Source organism: Psammomys obesus, unplaced genomic scaffold (assembly GCF_907164565.1).
Source record: "Psammomys obesus unplaced genomic scaffold, mPsaObe1.curated_primary_1811, whole genome shotgun sequence".
Classification (NCBI taxonomy): Eukaryota; Metazoa; Chordata; class Mammalia; order Rodentia; family Muridae; genus Psammomys; species Psammomys obesus.
The window spans coordinates 14197709-14213873 of record NW_026591086.1 but is presented as its reverse complement, the minus strand read 5'-3'; the positions used below and the strand labels follow the sequence as shown (position 1 = coordinate 14213873).

The 16165-nt window shown below is 42.9% G+C and overlaps 1 protein-coding gene across 4 annotated transcripts in view; it reads right to left on the bottom strand.

Moving 5' to 3' along the window:
* Positions 1-16165, bottom strand: part of Enox1 (ecto-NOX disulfide-thiol exchanger 1) — a 557275-nt gene that overhangs the window by 422913 nt on the left and 118197 nt on the right. For all 4 annotated transcript variants that reach the window (XM_055609746.1, XM_055609749.1, XM_055609750.1 and 1 more), the window contains exon 2: positions 10696-10762. The gene's annotated coding sequence lies outside the window, so the exon portion shown is untranslated. The remainder of the gene's footprint in view (positions 1-10695; positions 10763-16165) is intronic.

Sequence of the window (16165 nt, the reverse complement as noted above, 5' to 3'; positions counted from 1 at the left end):
GCCTAGGCAAGCAAGCTCAGGGCTTACTGCTATGCTAACTGCTCCTTCTGTCTTGTCTGTGGACTGTCTGGTGAGCAGCTCATGATCTTTGCTTAGGTGGCTCTGCCTCTCCCCTTCTGCAGGCCGTTGGGGAGAATGTTCACGTACATGCCTGCATCTGATTACCTGTGAACACAGGTGCTTCCCAAGCCCTTCCTTCCCTGACCTCTGGCCTTATCACACAAGTTTATTTGTTGCTGTCAGGGGTGGCATCTGGGAGCCTGAGAAGGAGATAAAGGACTGTGATTGCATCCCAAAGACAACTGTCAGTTTCTGTCTCTTGCAAACTGTTTTGTTGTCACAACTCAAGAGGGAGAGAGAAGTGGTCTATTCCAGAAGGCATTTGGATATTTGTTGGGTAATCCTTTGGACGTCTTCATTTTCTTTCTACTTCTACATTTGATTAATTAGTTCACTTTAGACTGGTGGGTAGGGTTTTCTCCAAGGCGGCAAGCAATGCAGCCTTAACTTGTCTGTAGTTTGTCTTTATCAACTGTCACGTCACTCCTGTCACCAAGTCAAGCCTGTCTCCTCCTCCTCCCTCCAGCCTATCTTCTCCTGCGTTAGCTGCCTCCTCCTTTAAGCTGTTTACAGGGCAAGGTGTTAACCCTAAATGTCATTTTGATCATATTATTTACCCTCAAATGTTCCAAATATTTCTCTTTAAATTAGATTTCCACCTGAGACATGCAAGTTCACCCTCCCCTTTCCAACTACACCTCCCACACTCAACCCCTCCCCTCTGCCTGTTGTACCCATTCTCCATGCTGGGGAAGCCCCAGCTCTCGTTCTGTAGCTATATGCTCATGAGCTCCTTTGAGTCTCTACCTGGAACTGATCTCCTGTAAGATTTCAAATGACACCCCTTCGTTTGTCACTGGGAAAGTTCAAGGGTCGATGACTGTCCTCCATCCCACCTTCAAATAACTAGCTCCCCATGGTTTTCCACCTTTCCCGATTTCAGATCATGTCGAGCTCATATCCAGCAAATCCTGAGGCAAAATGATAACTAGCTGAAGAATCTCTCTCTTGACCTCATCTGAAAGCTCCATCTATTTTTACCCTTTCTCATAATGATGTCTCAAATAAGAAGCCGCTCAAACTTTTAAGAGTTTAACTCTTGGCAAATTCTCTTAGAATAAAACTCCAAGTAAGCCAGTGTTGGGCACACATACCAAAATATCCTTCTCATTATGATGGATGCACATGTTACATATAGTTATGGAGATATTTTTGGTAAAGTGTGTTTAATATTTAATAGCCATTAAATAGGTAAAATAATGCCCTACTCCATATGGAACAGCAAGAAGCCATGCTAGAACTTTCAGCAAGCATTTGCAATTGTAATCAGTAATGCAGGCAGGAAGAATATCAATGTTGTTCAGTCATCACTGGTAAAAATGTAAATTTTTTAAAAATTAAGACTTTAAAGTTCACCAGCTAATGCAAGCTGGGGCCATCTCCCAGCATTCTGAATGGTTTAAGACCATCAAGACATGTCAGGGATTCCTCCCAGTTATTCTCTGAGTGCCATGCATTATTCTGAGCCTCTCAGGGGATGAAACAGGGTGAGGCAAAGCACGTGTTTGAAGAACAAAGGAAAAAATGAAGCACAGAGACCTCAGGCTAAAAGCATAACACCCGTGTGAGGATTCTAAGGACCCAGTAGAAGCCCGAAAAATGAGAACAAATCAGCAGCCATTAGCTGAGCAGCAAATTAAAGCACCATTGTTTTGGATCCTCCATTCTGAATGGGAAGGGCACCAAATGGGCAGTGCTCAAAGGCCCCTCTGCACAGTGTTCCCTGCATGCAGGCCTTTCTTCTTTCACAGCTAATAAACTGCCTGAGTGACTGCCTGTATTTTCACTGTCTTCCCACAGAGGACGCTACAGAGACCACAGGAAATCATTAAGTCAAGCCATAAAATGGAAGCTACCATTCTCTTTAATTCCACCTTCTCATTTGGCTTTGATTAAAAGATGAAGTTTTCTGTCTGTAGATTTACTTATTTGTCATAGTTTTGGGTCTCAAATATATTTTTCCACCAACTATAATTTACTCTTTTAATTCATAATTGCTTCATAGAAAAATTCAACTGGGTTTGGACTTTACCAGATTATCAGAGTATCACATTTTGTTGGCAAAGAAAGGGCAAACCTGTCACTTTATATATATATGTTTTTTACCATTGAAGAATTTGGAACATCAGTACAATAAGTTGATTTTTTTTTCTAAATTACTACTTGTATGGTGTTTCACTAACACTGACTGTCTCAGGTTTATGATACTGTAAGAAAACACCTATCATAAGCAACTTACAGAAGAGAATTAACTTTGATTTAATCATTCCAAAGGTTTCAGTCAGTGGACAGTTGTCCATGTTGCCTTGGGCCTTTTATGGCATAGAGGGGCTGTTCACAGCATGGTGGTCAGAAAGCAGAAAGGGAAGATTAATGTCTAGCGTCCCGATATCCTTTACAGTTAAGCTCCCAATGATTGCCCATCAAATATTCCCCATGTCTTAACAGCTTTATCACCCCATGAAAGTCAAGGGTTTAGGATGTGACCTTCGAGACATGGACTCTCAGGGGACATCTACAATCCAAATCCCAACAGTGCCTATCAAATCAGAAGAGAGAATCACTAAAGTCTTGATTGAAAAATTGTGGTTTTGACATTAGAGGCAAAAAAAAAAGTCTTTAAAAATATAGATTCATGAAAACGAGTTCAGGCTAAAATTGTGAAAAGAGGGCTGGTGAGATGAGGCAGAGAACAAATTGCCGGCAAGTCTGATGACCCGAGTTTGATCCCCAGGTCCCACACAATGGAAGGGAAGACCTGATTCCTCAGGTTGTCCTCTGACTACTTCCACACTCGCGCCATGCACAGATGTGCACAAATATAAAATAAAGGTTTAAAATAACTAATATATTTTAAAATATGAACAGATTGTTTTTGGATGTCTTATGAATTGCACCACAGTTGCAGTGTATGCCCACGCTTAAGTCCCGGGGCTCTAGAGAGACCGTTGGTGGAGAGCCAGACAGTACCTGGTGATTACGCATCCTTTCCTGCCTTCCATGGGGTCTTCCGCAGAGCTGGCATTGTTCCATCTGATTAAGTACTTCCCCGTGAATTTATTATGTTTCTTCCAAAGCCTCCACAGCTCTTCAGGCCTCCTCTCTCAGTGCTTGCACCCGAGGTGCCTTACCACCAGTTTGCCATCATCACAGAAGTCTCCTCTGAGCCTTTCCACCCACCACAGTTTAAATCAGTTATTCCAAGACCAGCTTGGCTGGTGCCTTCGGATGCCTTCAGCCTTCACCTTGGGGTGTTTGTTTGTTTGTTTGTCTGTTTGTTTGTTTGTTTGTTTGTTTTTTCCAAAATCTGGCTTTCACCCGGTGCCATTTCTGAGACAAGTCTTGCTTATTAGCTAACTATCCCACTTACTGGAACACCACCCAGCTTTATCAAGTTTCACAACTGTGTGATCTTCTCTTTTCACCCCAAAATTCTTCGGTTTGGATGTAGGAAATGTTGAATTCTCCTTACACAGTTTTTGGTGCTTCACCCCAAGGTCTCTCCCTCTGATGTTGTTATTTTTTGGATACTGAACCACATGAACAGATACTAATGGTTATTTTTTATTATTATTATCTTCTATATTTATCTATGTAGGAAATTCTCCTAGCATTATCTTCTATTCTTTATAAACTCTGTGTGTTCCATGGCTGTGAAACCTTGTTTTCGCCAAGTTTGCTTGTTCTGGGTTGCACGCCTTAGTTTTTGACTCTCAGGACAGAGGTTTTCCTTAAAGTCTGATGATCCCCTGTATTTAAGGGTGATAATTAAGGCTGATATTTACCGGTATATAACCGAACAAGAAGACTGTGGCTCAGAGGACTGAGGATGTGCAATTAAGGACTGTCCTGCTAGGCCTTTCCTTTGACCTCAGAATCATGATGTTCATTTCCAAGGCAGGTAGGTACTGGAGAAATGCTCTGTGATCTTCTACAGGGGATTTCATCCTGACTGTAGGCTGAGAAGCAGGGGGAAGGAGGTGCTGTAGTCTCAGGACTTGGGAGGTTAATAGTATTCCCTGGGTTTTAGGTTTTATTAATCACTATCCTTAGCTTTTCTTGATAGCTTACAGTATCATCTCTGCAGAGCACATAGAGATGTCCCGTTCCTCTCCACAGCAGCAGAGGCCCGGCTGTCTGCTTAAGCAGAGTTAGCCTTCCAACAATCCTCCAGACCACACTCTCTCTCCGCCTTCACTTTCAAGGATTCCCAGTTCTCAGGTCTGAGCTTTTGCGGATTTTCGCTCCAACACTGGCATGCTTTCCTCTGCTCTGCTCTGTCAGATGAAAACTTCAGTTTCTCAGCCCTTAAGACACCATCTATCCATCTACACTCCAACTTTCCAAATGCTGTAGCTGTTGATTCATATGCTTTCATAGGTGTGTTCCTTTAAGAAAGATCCCTCAAAAGTCATTTCAATGATGTTTTAGAAGCATCGGGAATAACATATGTATTCTTCTTTTCAGGGGGAGGAGTCAATTTTTAAATAGTTTTTCTTTTATTGAAAATAGATTTTTTTTTCTACATAAAATATCTTGACTATGGTTTTCCCTCCCTCAACTCCTCCTAGTTACTCCCCCACTCTCCTCCATCTGGATCCATTCCCTTTCTGTCTCTTATTAGAAATAATAATAAAATAAAATTAGACAAACCAAAAACTAACACATTGGAATCGGACATAACAAACTAATAGAAGGAAAATAGCCCTCCAAAAGCCACAAGAAACAGACCCACTCGCTCAGGCTCTCAGCACTCCTATTGAGTTTCCTCAGAGATCACTGAGTGGGAAAGCATTAAGTGAACTCATAAAATGCAAGGTACGGTTCTCTAATTTCAACTTCTCGTTAGGCTTTTATTAAAAGCTGAAACTTGCTATCTACAGGTTTACTGCTGTTTGATTTGTCACAATCCTGGGTCTCATCCATACTTATCTTTAACCTTAAACCTCTGAATCAGTGTGTAGCCTTTGGCACTGAAAACACTTTAACGTTGCAATTACTCAATTTTGTTTTAAACATTAAGACAAGGCCCAATGTTTAGAAGCAAGAGATTAGTGAAACTCAGTTTGGAAAATGCATATTCTTATGTAATGGTGTGTATCCTTGCCCTAACAATATGCTGTGCATTGTGGGAAAGAAGAACATTTCCTCAAAGCGAAAAGGTTTCTTTGCATTGATAATTGGCCCAAAGGAGGACATTCAGAGAAAACTCCTTCAGATAAGACAAAGGGATGGTAAGAGTCAATGCAAAGGAGGGAAGAAGAACCTTAATTCAGTTTTGAAAACTCAGGGTTCCAGACGTTTCTCTGCAGGAGCTGCACTATGTATAGCAGAGTATGATGAATTGATTAAGGAATATATACCTCAGGGCTCTTCACATAAGAAAGAAAACCCTTCTGCATAAAACATAGCCCCTTTGAGTGTCTTAAGAGTCTCCATTTCTCACCAAAGTGGATCATCAAGATGTTGAAATGTTTTTTAAATACTTTAGTTGCTACAATCTTATGAAAGGAGGTAGAAAACTTCAGACTTGAATGATGTTCAGGTTTTAAAGTTATACTCTTATGGAGATTGAGAACACCATTGTTATCCAAATTACTGCAAGTAAAACAACTTTCATCTTGTTCACCTGCTATTCTCTAGTAGCACCACTCATCCTAGTAAAATAACCTTCTCGCTAACAGTGGTGATGAAAACAAACAAACAAACAAACAAAAGTCCAACTCACTATTTCCTAAAGGATATCTGGCTTTAATTTTAAGTATGCATGCAGGCTGGTGGAGGGTAAGTGTAAGGAGAGGCAGACATCTTACCGAACTGCAAGAGGGAATTTGTCTAAAGCGTAACAGGGCCAGAGCCTTGTAGACAGGGAGAAAGCACTGATGTTTCCAAAAAAAAGGGCATTTTGTCATCAAGGTGATATTTGAAAATGTAGAACTCCTTCAGTGAAATATATTTATGACAGTCAGGAATTTCAAAAAGCCACTTCATGACCCAGAGATGCAAGGTCACCGAAGCTGGCCTGGCCGGCTGACAGAAGCAATGTGAGAGAAGTCACTTCAGAGCAAGAATCAATGAAATTGAGTAATCTACATTCACAGTACTACAGATACAGGCTGTCAAGTCAGAGCAATCTAGAGGAATTAGCACCACCAAAGGGAGTTGCACCTTTTCATGTTTAAGCTTAAATCCCTGTTAGCCTTCCATCAACTCAAGAAACGCCTATTGAGATCTGCTGTGTTTAAAGTGAATATAGTCTTGTCTCAGTCATTTGCTTCATTATATTATAAACTACTAAAAAATCCACTAATTGATTTCACAGACTGATTGATGCTCTTCCTTGAGAACAACAGATTGATTTTTTTTTTATAGACAGCAATGTTCATTCTTCCATCATGTCTTTTTTCGGTACACACAGTCCAATCAACTCTAGAGTCAACTCAATACCAAAGCGGAAGAAAAGCATGACGGGAACACGGTCCATTAGGCCCAATATTGCTTCAATTACTTTAATTCCATTATTCCTGTTCATATTACTTCTTTAGTCAATATCTCTCTGCAGTTATTCATGTTTACCCTTTTTCAAAATCTCAAATAATAGGATTATGGTCTTCTGCGCTCAGTGGCAACACAGCTTCATAAATACATTTTTGAATTTGTGATTGTCTCCAGATCTGCAACTGAGAAGGCTTAAATTGAATCAAGTTTTCCAGAGGTCAGTTCACATAATAATTTCCATGCAATATAGGTGTTTTTACCTGTTGAGCATTTATTACTCAGTGTCAGATACAATTACATGTGGCTTAATGGCTCAGTGCCCTCTTCCCATGTCTAAACCTTAGGGATGTTCATCTGATTTCCATTTACACCGGAAATCCTCTCTGCACTTGTGCCTGCCTTTTGTTCAGTGCAATCCTTCTGCCCCTCTGACAGTTATTCCTCCTGCAAGAATGACATATGGATAGCACATTAACCACCGACATCTTCCCCAGGACAACTAATCAGTCATGGGTTCAGTATCGAGAATCACAGAAACTCTGTTTCTCTCTAGCTCTCTGGGCAAGCATCCGTGCAGTATCTGTGACACGCAAGAAGCTGTTCTTTCAAATAGACAGGCTACATGGATGATATCGAGCCCTTGCCTTCAGCATGTGGGCATCATACTGAGCATTTGTAAAAATAGCACATGACTCAAAGAAAGCATATGAAAATTTTGATTGAGAAGTCGTTGAAAGTTATCTTGGAGTTCAGAAGGGGTAAAGAAAGAATGACTCAGGAGTAAACTCTCTAGAAAAAAAAAAACACAATCACAGGAAGTCTGGAAGGACGGGATTTAAAAAATGGAAGCAGAGGGACTCAAGTAGGAAATGCTGTGTGAGAAACAAAATGGACAAGTCTCCCTCAGTACATAACTTAATGGCGGGACTGACAGCGAGAGGCTGGCTGGCTTTCCATTGGAAGCAGTGAGCTGAGGGTTATAAAGAAAGAAGACATACATCCTTCTGGACTGTCAGTCTCTTTGCAGTGTGCATCGTGAGACAGAAAGGCAGGTTCAGCTGTGTGTAAAAGAATCTGCGAGATCTGACTTCCACCATCCTATAGAGCCTCATCCGTTCTCACTCTCTCCGCAGTATGTTCTGGGGCTATCCTAACCACACGCAGCACACAGCACACCCAGCTTCCTGCAGGTCCATCTCCTCCCCTCTGGGATGCTTTTTATTCGTCCAATCTCCACTCCTTTACAATCTTCTCTATAAAAACACTGTCTAACGCCCTCAAGCCAGTTTGAATGTCCTGCTTCCTGTGTGGAAGACATGTACAGTACATGGCTGCATTACACCAGTGGCTTTTGCATGACTGTCTATCATCTGCTGAATGATAACATGTTTAACATTTTCTCCCGGAGCAATTCTTGGTACATGACAGAAAGGCAATGCATAATTGAATGAATGAACAAGCAAAAGGGAAAGTGAGAAAAGCCCAGAAAGAGTCAAGAAGAAGAGGAGGAAAAGAAATACAAGAAGACAAGGAGGAGTTGGTTTGGGGACTATAAAAACATGAATTACAGGAATTAGACAATGCCTAGTGCTAGCTGCATGCAAGAAACAGCAACAGATGGAGGAGAATGCCAAACTTCTGAGCTCCCCTGCGAGAAGCCCTCTGCTCCTCTTCACCACTTTCAACTTTCCTGCTCAGGATCATTTAGCTTATAGATTTTTAAATAAAACAAAGAGGGTGCCCTGGGAGAAAGATGAACCCACAAAACATGAATACTTAGGCTCCCATTTTAAGTGATTCGTGTGCAAACATGTCCTAAGAAGGTTTGATCGAAGCTTGACTCAAACTAAGATTTGTGCCAGGCATAATGGAATGTGTCTTTAAGGCAGGAAGCCAAAACATGAAATGAAGAGAAGAGCTGTGGAGGCATCAACATGAAGCTATACATCCCTCCATGTCATTTGGTGGGACCATGCCTGCACACGTCACGTGTGCCATAAATAACTGCTGTGTGATTTACCAGTTTTCTAAGGACAGACATCGGTGTGAAAAAAAAATGACAAAATACATGTTTATTTCCATTTCACATTGCACTAGCTGCCACCAGCTTATATAGCCAATACTGTTGGAACGAGCGTCTCCCACATCGCCATGGGGCAGACTCGGCCTCATCCTAAGGAACACAGAAACTCCTGTGGGCTGCCACTGTCTGCGTGTAGGCTATTCCAGTGGGCCTGCAGGATAGACTTTCAGGAACCGTGAGCCTGGCTCCAAACTTCCACATCTAGACCTTGGCCTCCCACCTTAAAACGGCCATACAGCGCTCACCCTGGGCATGAGAGAACTCCCACGTCTCCCAACATGTCCACTCACCCCAGGGAGAAAACTCTGCCCCCAGCCCTTTGCTCTTTGTGGCAGGAGGCTTCCTCTTGGGTCTTGTAGTTAACTTTTTTCCTGCAACAGCAGACTGCAGGTTTGGACCGAGAGCACCGATCTAACAGGTACTGAGGGTTTCACAGACAAACATCTCTAAGAATAAACAGAGCCATTAAGTTCTACCTGAGGATCAGTGTCTTAATGTCTTACCAATACCCATATCTGAATGCTAAAAAGATGCCTTCTAATAATTTGAGCCAGAGGAGCATAGAAATGAGAGAAGATGCTGTGAGGGCAGATCCACTTCGGGGTAGCATTTATGAATTAAAGCTAGGAAACAGAACATTAAACTTAATAAGTGCAAAGTGATGCAGCTGGGAAGGAAGAATAGCCCAGCTACAATTTAAATGGCGCTGAATTGGCTGCAAAGATATCTTGAGGTACTGACGGAGGCAGTATGCAAATAGATGGTTCAGCCTGGATGCCAGCGGAGAAGCAAGGACCACTCACGCCAGGAGCTAAATATGTATTTTTAAACTCACTTTCTATATAACTTTTAAAAGAGGCGACTTGTCCATTTTCAGTGTTGTTTAGCTTGGACTGTACTCAACAAAGGAGTAAGAGAGGGTACGAAGCCTGCACTTTCCTAACTCAGTTAGGGCATGGTCAGTACGGTCTTTCACTCTGTAAATATTAAGCAGCAAGCAGGATGTCAGATCTGTTCGGGGATACCAAACTGTACCCATTGTGCAGTACTGTAGCTGACTATGTCCCTCTAAAAGGTGCAGAAGTCCTGCACAGATGAATGTAACACTAGAAACCGGGACTCTGATGATGATGAAGTTAACATTAGGTCATTAGAATCACCTGATGCCTTATGGCACAGATACACACAGCCATAGGAGGCATATAATGTCAGAAGTCCGGGCAAGGTACCATCTGTAAGCCAAGGAATGATTGACAGAACAGGATTTAGAGCAGAACCTACCCCTCCTCACAACAGCACAAGAAACCCTGATCACTCCTTGATTGCCATACACAGCTTCAAGAACAATGAGATGATGATACAGATTAAGCCAGCAAAGAAACAAAACTGCCATGGTCAATAGAACTCCTGGAGCCGATCATTTCTACTGGTGTCTTGGTTCCCTTAACCAGATCTATGTCAAATTTATAAAGGCCATATGAGAAAGAGATGATTTCTCTCCAGCGAAGACATTTAATCCTCCAAAAATATAATTAGAAGGAAAAAAAAGGCAGCAAAGTTAATGGAAAACAAATCTTAGTGACCTGTTCGGGCAAATCAAAGTTGTGAAGTGTGCATTTAAAAACAAGGAAATGGAGGAGGACACCTTCAGAGAAGAAGGCAATGAAGTCTTCAGTATTTACATACTTCCATTCACGTTGAAAGGACAAGTTTCCGATAAAGTAAAAAGGAGAGAGAATAGCAATAATTCTACATTTATTCTGTAGACAATGGCGCGTGATCTCCCGTGACTACTTATGTTTCATCACCGCTGGTTTCCAAAGGCTCCTGCAGGTGTGCTCCATGAGTCAGCGAGCTCACCACAGATCCCTGAAACAGGCATCACTGTGCAGCATACACCTGAGTGAACGATGCCAGGCCACAGGGTGAAGTCAGTTCCCACACAGTTGGCTCCCTGACACCAGTCCTTTGTGTCCCACATGCCATTCCTTTACCTGAGCACTGGCGAGCTCTCTCTCCTCCGTGTATTGTCAATTCACTCTCATGCTGGCTCCAACAGACCTGCAAAACAAAGGCCATCTTGTTAGGAGAAACTTTGAGCATCCATTTCCAACCTGGCTGAACATGTGTAAGCAGATGCAAGGTTCCACTTGAGGAGCTGGAGCTGATTGTTGCCCTTGCTATCCCCGGGCAATTCTGACTGAATGTCCTTGCAGAAAGGCTCTGCACCATGCTAGCCTGGGACCGATCAATAACTGGGAAGAGAGCAACACAAACAGAGCCTTTAAGCTGTCAATCTTTCACAGAATGTTTCTGCTTCAAAGTAGTTCTTGTTAAAGTTTGCTACGTTGAGTCTGGTGTTTGGAAATATATATATCTATACTTATATAAATACATGTTAATTAAATATTAATATTATATTAATTTATATCTTAATATTTCTATATAAATATTTATATGTGACATAGTTTTATATATTTCCTACTGGAAATGAGTTAGCCGTTTACGTTTTTTCTGAGAAAATTAATTGTCTGGCAACCTGTAAAATGTACCTGGATGTTTTCATAAAATGAAACTCAGCTTCCTAGGAAGGATTTCAAAGCCCTCTGTTTCTGAGCACGGTCTACACTCGGCGACATCAGCCTGGTCTGAGAGCCCACTGGAGACACACCGCAGTACAGGCTGCAGTTTCATGAGGATTTCGGAGGCTCCTGTTGCACTCTGAATTCTTAGAAGCCCGGTTTTAAAGTCCCTCCAGCATCCTGCCTGTGGTTGCTCGGGCACAGTGTGGAGTGTCCCAGATGTGAAGCCCACAGTTTCATGGCAGGCACGTGTGTGAATATGAGGAGAAATGAATGGCCTCCTAACCCCTCCAAACCCTTTACTGCTGGATGAACCCCCTTCTTTTGCCAGGACATATGGATTAGCTGACAGCAACATCAAAAAGCTGTTAAAACGTAGCTAATGTTATCCACAGAGCCCAAAGACGGAAAACAGAAATTTTAAAATGGCATGGTTGCTCTAACAGAAAGGTATGTACGTAGGTATTCAAGGTATTCATGCCCACTTGGAAAGTGCCTTGCCCAGTGCCAGCTATTCGGAAGGCACACTGCAGTGAATCATATTAAAAAAAATAGAAAGAAAAAATAAGATCTTCCAGAAGGTACAGTGTGTGGAGGTGTCAGGGCATGTAACCAAACTGGAAATGAAAGTGTCAACTTCCTTACTTCGAGCAAATACTGGACTGAGATTTTCTAGTTTTCTTTCAGCTTTTTGAATATCTGTATGCGTGAGCCGTAACTGTGGCAGCCCTGAGGTATGCCTTTTCCCCTTTTAACTCTCCTACCTGTAGACAAGAAGGAATGACAAACATCCGATGCGGGACGAGGCTCAGAAGTCGGTGAGGCACCCAGCAAGGGATAACAGAACTGAGCCTCCGTGCTTGCCATTTGATCACACTGAATGTCAATGAAACCTCAACCAGTCAGACAGGAACCATAAAGGGAATGGCATTAAAGTTAATACGAAAGTAAGGGAAACGTCCTCCGAGGGGACACCGGCTATTTGCTGGATGCACCGCCGGGAGCAATTGAGGGCTCTCAGTGTGACCAGAGGGCGCACTCCCCTCTCTGTGCCCACCTCCTCTTCCTGTGTTTTAATACTTCTTATCTCTCCTTCCCCCTCCATCATTCTGTGGCTTCTCTGCTTCCCTGCCCACCTCCAACTGCCCTCCTATCCCTACCATGGTCTCTGTTTATCCCCTTCAACTGACCTGCTTTGTTACTGTGTCTTTTCTGTGAACCAGAGAGGGAGGGAGAAAGGGAAAGAGAGAGAAAACATCAGCTATCTGTTGTGCCTCCTTTCCTCTGTCTCTTTTCCCCTACTGTTGCCACGTTTTTATTCTCTTCTATGTTCTCTTGCCTGTCACAGAGCTGAGTCACCGTTATTAGCATGCAGCCAGCCCAGCCCAACACAGAGCTTAGGATTGACAGGGAAAATGCTAGGGTATTGAGTTTTAAAAGTCTCCCTGCGCCAGCTGTTGACCTGGCACAGGTTAGGAGGATCTGAGAAGTCCAAGTGGTTCAGTGACATAATAGAGAGGTCCAGCATTTTCCGGCACTTAAATGGAGGACAAATCTGGAATATTTAGCTGTTGTGCTTTGAAGCAATAAGGGGGTAAGATAGACTAAGAGAAGGGTTTCAGTCACCCCCCTAGCTTTGCCTAAGTGCACCGTGAAAGCGATCCTGTCTTTTACACTCATCCCTCTTTGTGCGGACCCACACCTTCCTGCGATGAGGGAAACATGGCCTACCCCTGTGCGAGGCAGCTCAATGACGCCAGCAGGAGCTTACAAAATACTCGTTGACAAAAACACAATACAGCTTGCTGCAAGCCTCCTTTACCGTCCCATCAGGAAGCCTTATAAGGTACAGCTAAATGAACAGATGAAGGTTGTATGTAATGTAGAAGTACCTGGCACCACCTCTCATCTCACATGCACATGGGGAGAACTCAGCAGCGTAGGCTGTGATATGGCAATCTCACATACAGTCTTTAAATTGCTGAAAGGCAATTCTGGTGTTCTTTAAATAGTTCAATCTTTTCTATGCAACCTGTGAACTATCAGGAAAACTCAGACAAAATCCGGTTTGCTCAACTTTAGTGCCCCACTCCCTGGGCACAGTATATACCCCTGGCACAATTTATATTCCCTACAAATCTGATGGATTAATGAATGCGTAGCCAACTAAGCAATCAACACTGGTCAGAGTAAATGTTAAGTTAGCCTGGCTGAGGAAAATGCTAATTCACACTGATGGTCTTAGAAAGTTTTCCTTAGGTTTTGTTTTTTTTTTTTTGGACACTGTCACCTAATTATAAACACAAGATAGGATTCAGGATACATGTTGCAATAAAATAGGATATATTGCTTTGGGCAAGGATACTTGGCAGTCAGACGTGACAGCTAACATTCAAACAATAAATCTGAAAATACAAAAAAAAAAAATCTAAATGTTAACAAATAAATATAGCTTTGTCCAAGCCACATACCATGCAAGGTCTCAGCACAGGGTTCCATTACTTCACAGGCGGCCTATAAGGGCCGGAACACCACACAGGCATTTGCCAGTCAACAGAGGAAAAGCTCCGAACACACTTGCTCCGCGGACCACATCAACAACTGGATTCCTACTTTGGCTAAACCGAGAAGGAGATGTCGATAGTTGAGCTATAGCAGACAGAACTGTGAGACACCAGTCTCGGAAGGCAGGGGCCAGGTGAGCAGTCTCCTACTGACTGCGAGACTACTTGTCAATCACCCTAGAGTGAAAGCCAGCCTGGAAGTTTGTTGCATGTTACTCTAAATTGCTTTGTAATTAAAAGCATGTTTTTCATTATGTAGCGTCAGTGTTCCACAGAAATTATTTGAGGTTCTTCTGAACGCAACATCCAGATTGCCATTGGGCTGAAAGCATCAAGCCTCTACCAAAGCGATTCAGAAATGCGACCACCTTGGGGGATCATCTGTCATGACTCACAGCATCTCTGGCTCTCACACTGGAAACAGTTTACAAATGCCTAGTACACGGACAAAGAGTTCATTTTTACAAAATGAACACTGTGATAGCTCCTAGGACATGTATATTTCAACATAAGTCTGACCTAGGTAGTATTAAATTTTAAAACGCAACAGTTTTTCTAACAATTTATAATGGTGAGGGCACACCACCTCCCCCCCCCCCCCCAATACAGTGACACTGCATTTGACAAGAGAGAAGAGGCAGGAAGGTCTCCGTCATCCTTCGTCCCTTCTTGTCTGAATCTGGTCGCTAAAATTTGGAAAAGATGTTTTTGACCTCTTGAAACAGATGGAAGACCCACACATGAGAGGTAAACTTTCTACATGTAAATGAAAAGAGCTAAAGATGTGCAGATGCCAAGAAGACTTTCAGGTCCTTGGTAGACCCTCCTTCCATTTATTACCAGTAGATGTACTCCTTTGCCCAAGCCTACTTTTCCACAACTACCCATTAACTGGTAATATCAAAACCCACCAGCTTGACAACTGTTTGAGATCCTTATTGTATTGAGTCTCCACTATCATATAGAAACGTTTTAAATATTTATACGTCTTTCTTTTGTGGGTGTCTTTTGTGTGAGGAACATCAGCCATGAACCTAGGCTAGATTTCTCTCCTATGCTACTTTAGACCATTCCCTAGAAACTACTCTTCCCATCACAGGTGCAAACCATGAAGCCACATTTGTCATCATCCAACAAGGGAGGGTTTCTATTAACATGGATTTAGAGTAAAGGTAGGGTGTTTTAATTGATTCTTCTTAAATTTTATTTTGTTTTTCCAGTAAGACGGTTTCCTACTTCGTGAGGAACACCATTCTACAATTTCACTCATATCAAAATCTCACTATAATACAATTTCCAAGAGCAGCCGCCCAAGATGGCCAAAGTGGGACAAACCTTCTGCAAGTTCACCAACACGGTGTAGCCCTGGACCAACTGCTGGACAGATCTATGGGCAGCTGATGCTGTCCTTACAGCACTTGACAGAAGAGGCACATGAACTGGGGCCTGCAGCTGGAAAGCACTCGCTACTTGAGCTCCTGAGAAAGACCAAGAAGGAGGCATTGTCCATGGACAAGCCTGAGATGGTGAAGACCCACCTGAGGTACATGATCACCCTGCCTGAGACGGTAGGCAGCATGGCGACTGTGTACAACGAAGACCTTCAGCCAGGTGGGAATCAAACCAGAGACGATCGGCCACTACCTGGGAGTTTCTCATCACCTACATGTAAGCTCATGGAAGCACAGTGAGCCTGGAATTGGTGCCACACACTCCTCCTACGTCACCCCCCTCAAGCAGCTCACATTAAGTTCCCCAGAAATAAAATCTGTTTTATGCTTGGCATCTGCGTTTGCTATCAACAAAGTCCTACAACTGTTTTTAAGCCACGATGTTGAAGGATGATGACAAGAGTCATCCACAAAGTGAGCAGAGCAGCCGGTTGGCTTCGCCAGCGGTTCAGCATCTTTATAAAGGTGTCTTCTACTCTGGGGCCAATCAAACAGGTTCTGTTGAAAGAAAGCCGATTGACGGAGGAGGCATCCCCATCACCAGTTCCCCCTGGAAGGCTCACTACAGAGAGCCAACTTCCCCACGCCCACAAGCAGCCAATCCCTGTTTAAGCAAAGCTTTTGGTGACAGAAGGCCCAGGGGAACCCTCTGTAAGAGATCACCACATATTTTCATAGTTTACAAGGATAAAGCAAGAGCAGCTTCAGTCGTTCATGAATAAGGCCTCTTTAACATTTTAATGAGAACATTAACTCAGCTTCACTTAGTTTGGCCTTCCCAGAAAGTCTGTTAGCCTTAAAGAAAGTTACTTACAAAACCAATAACGAAATTGCAGGCTTCTGCGTGCCCCCAAGGGCACCACTGAG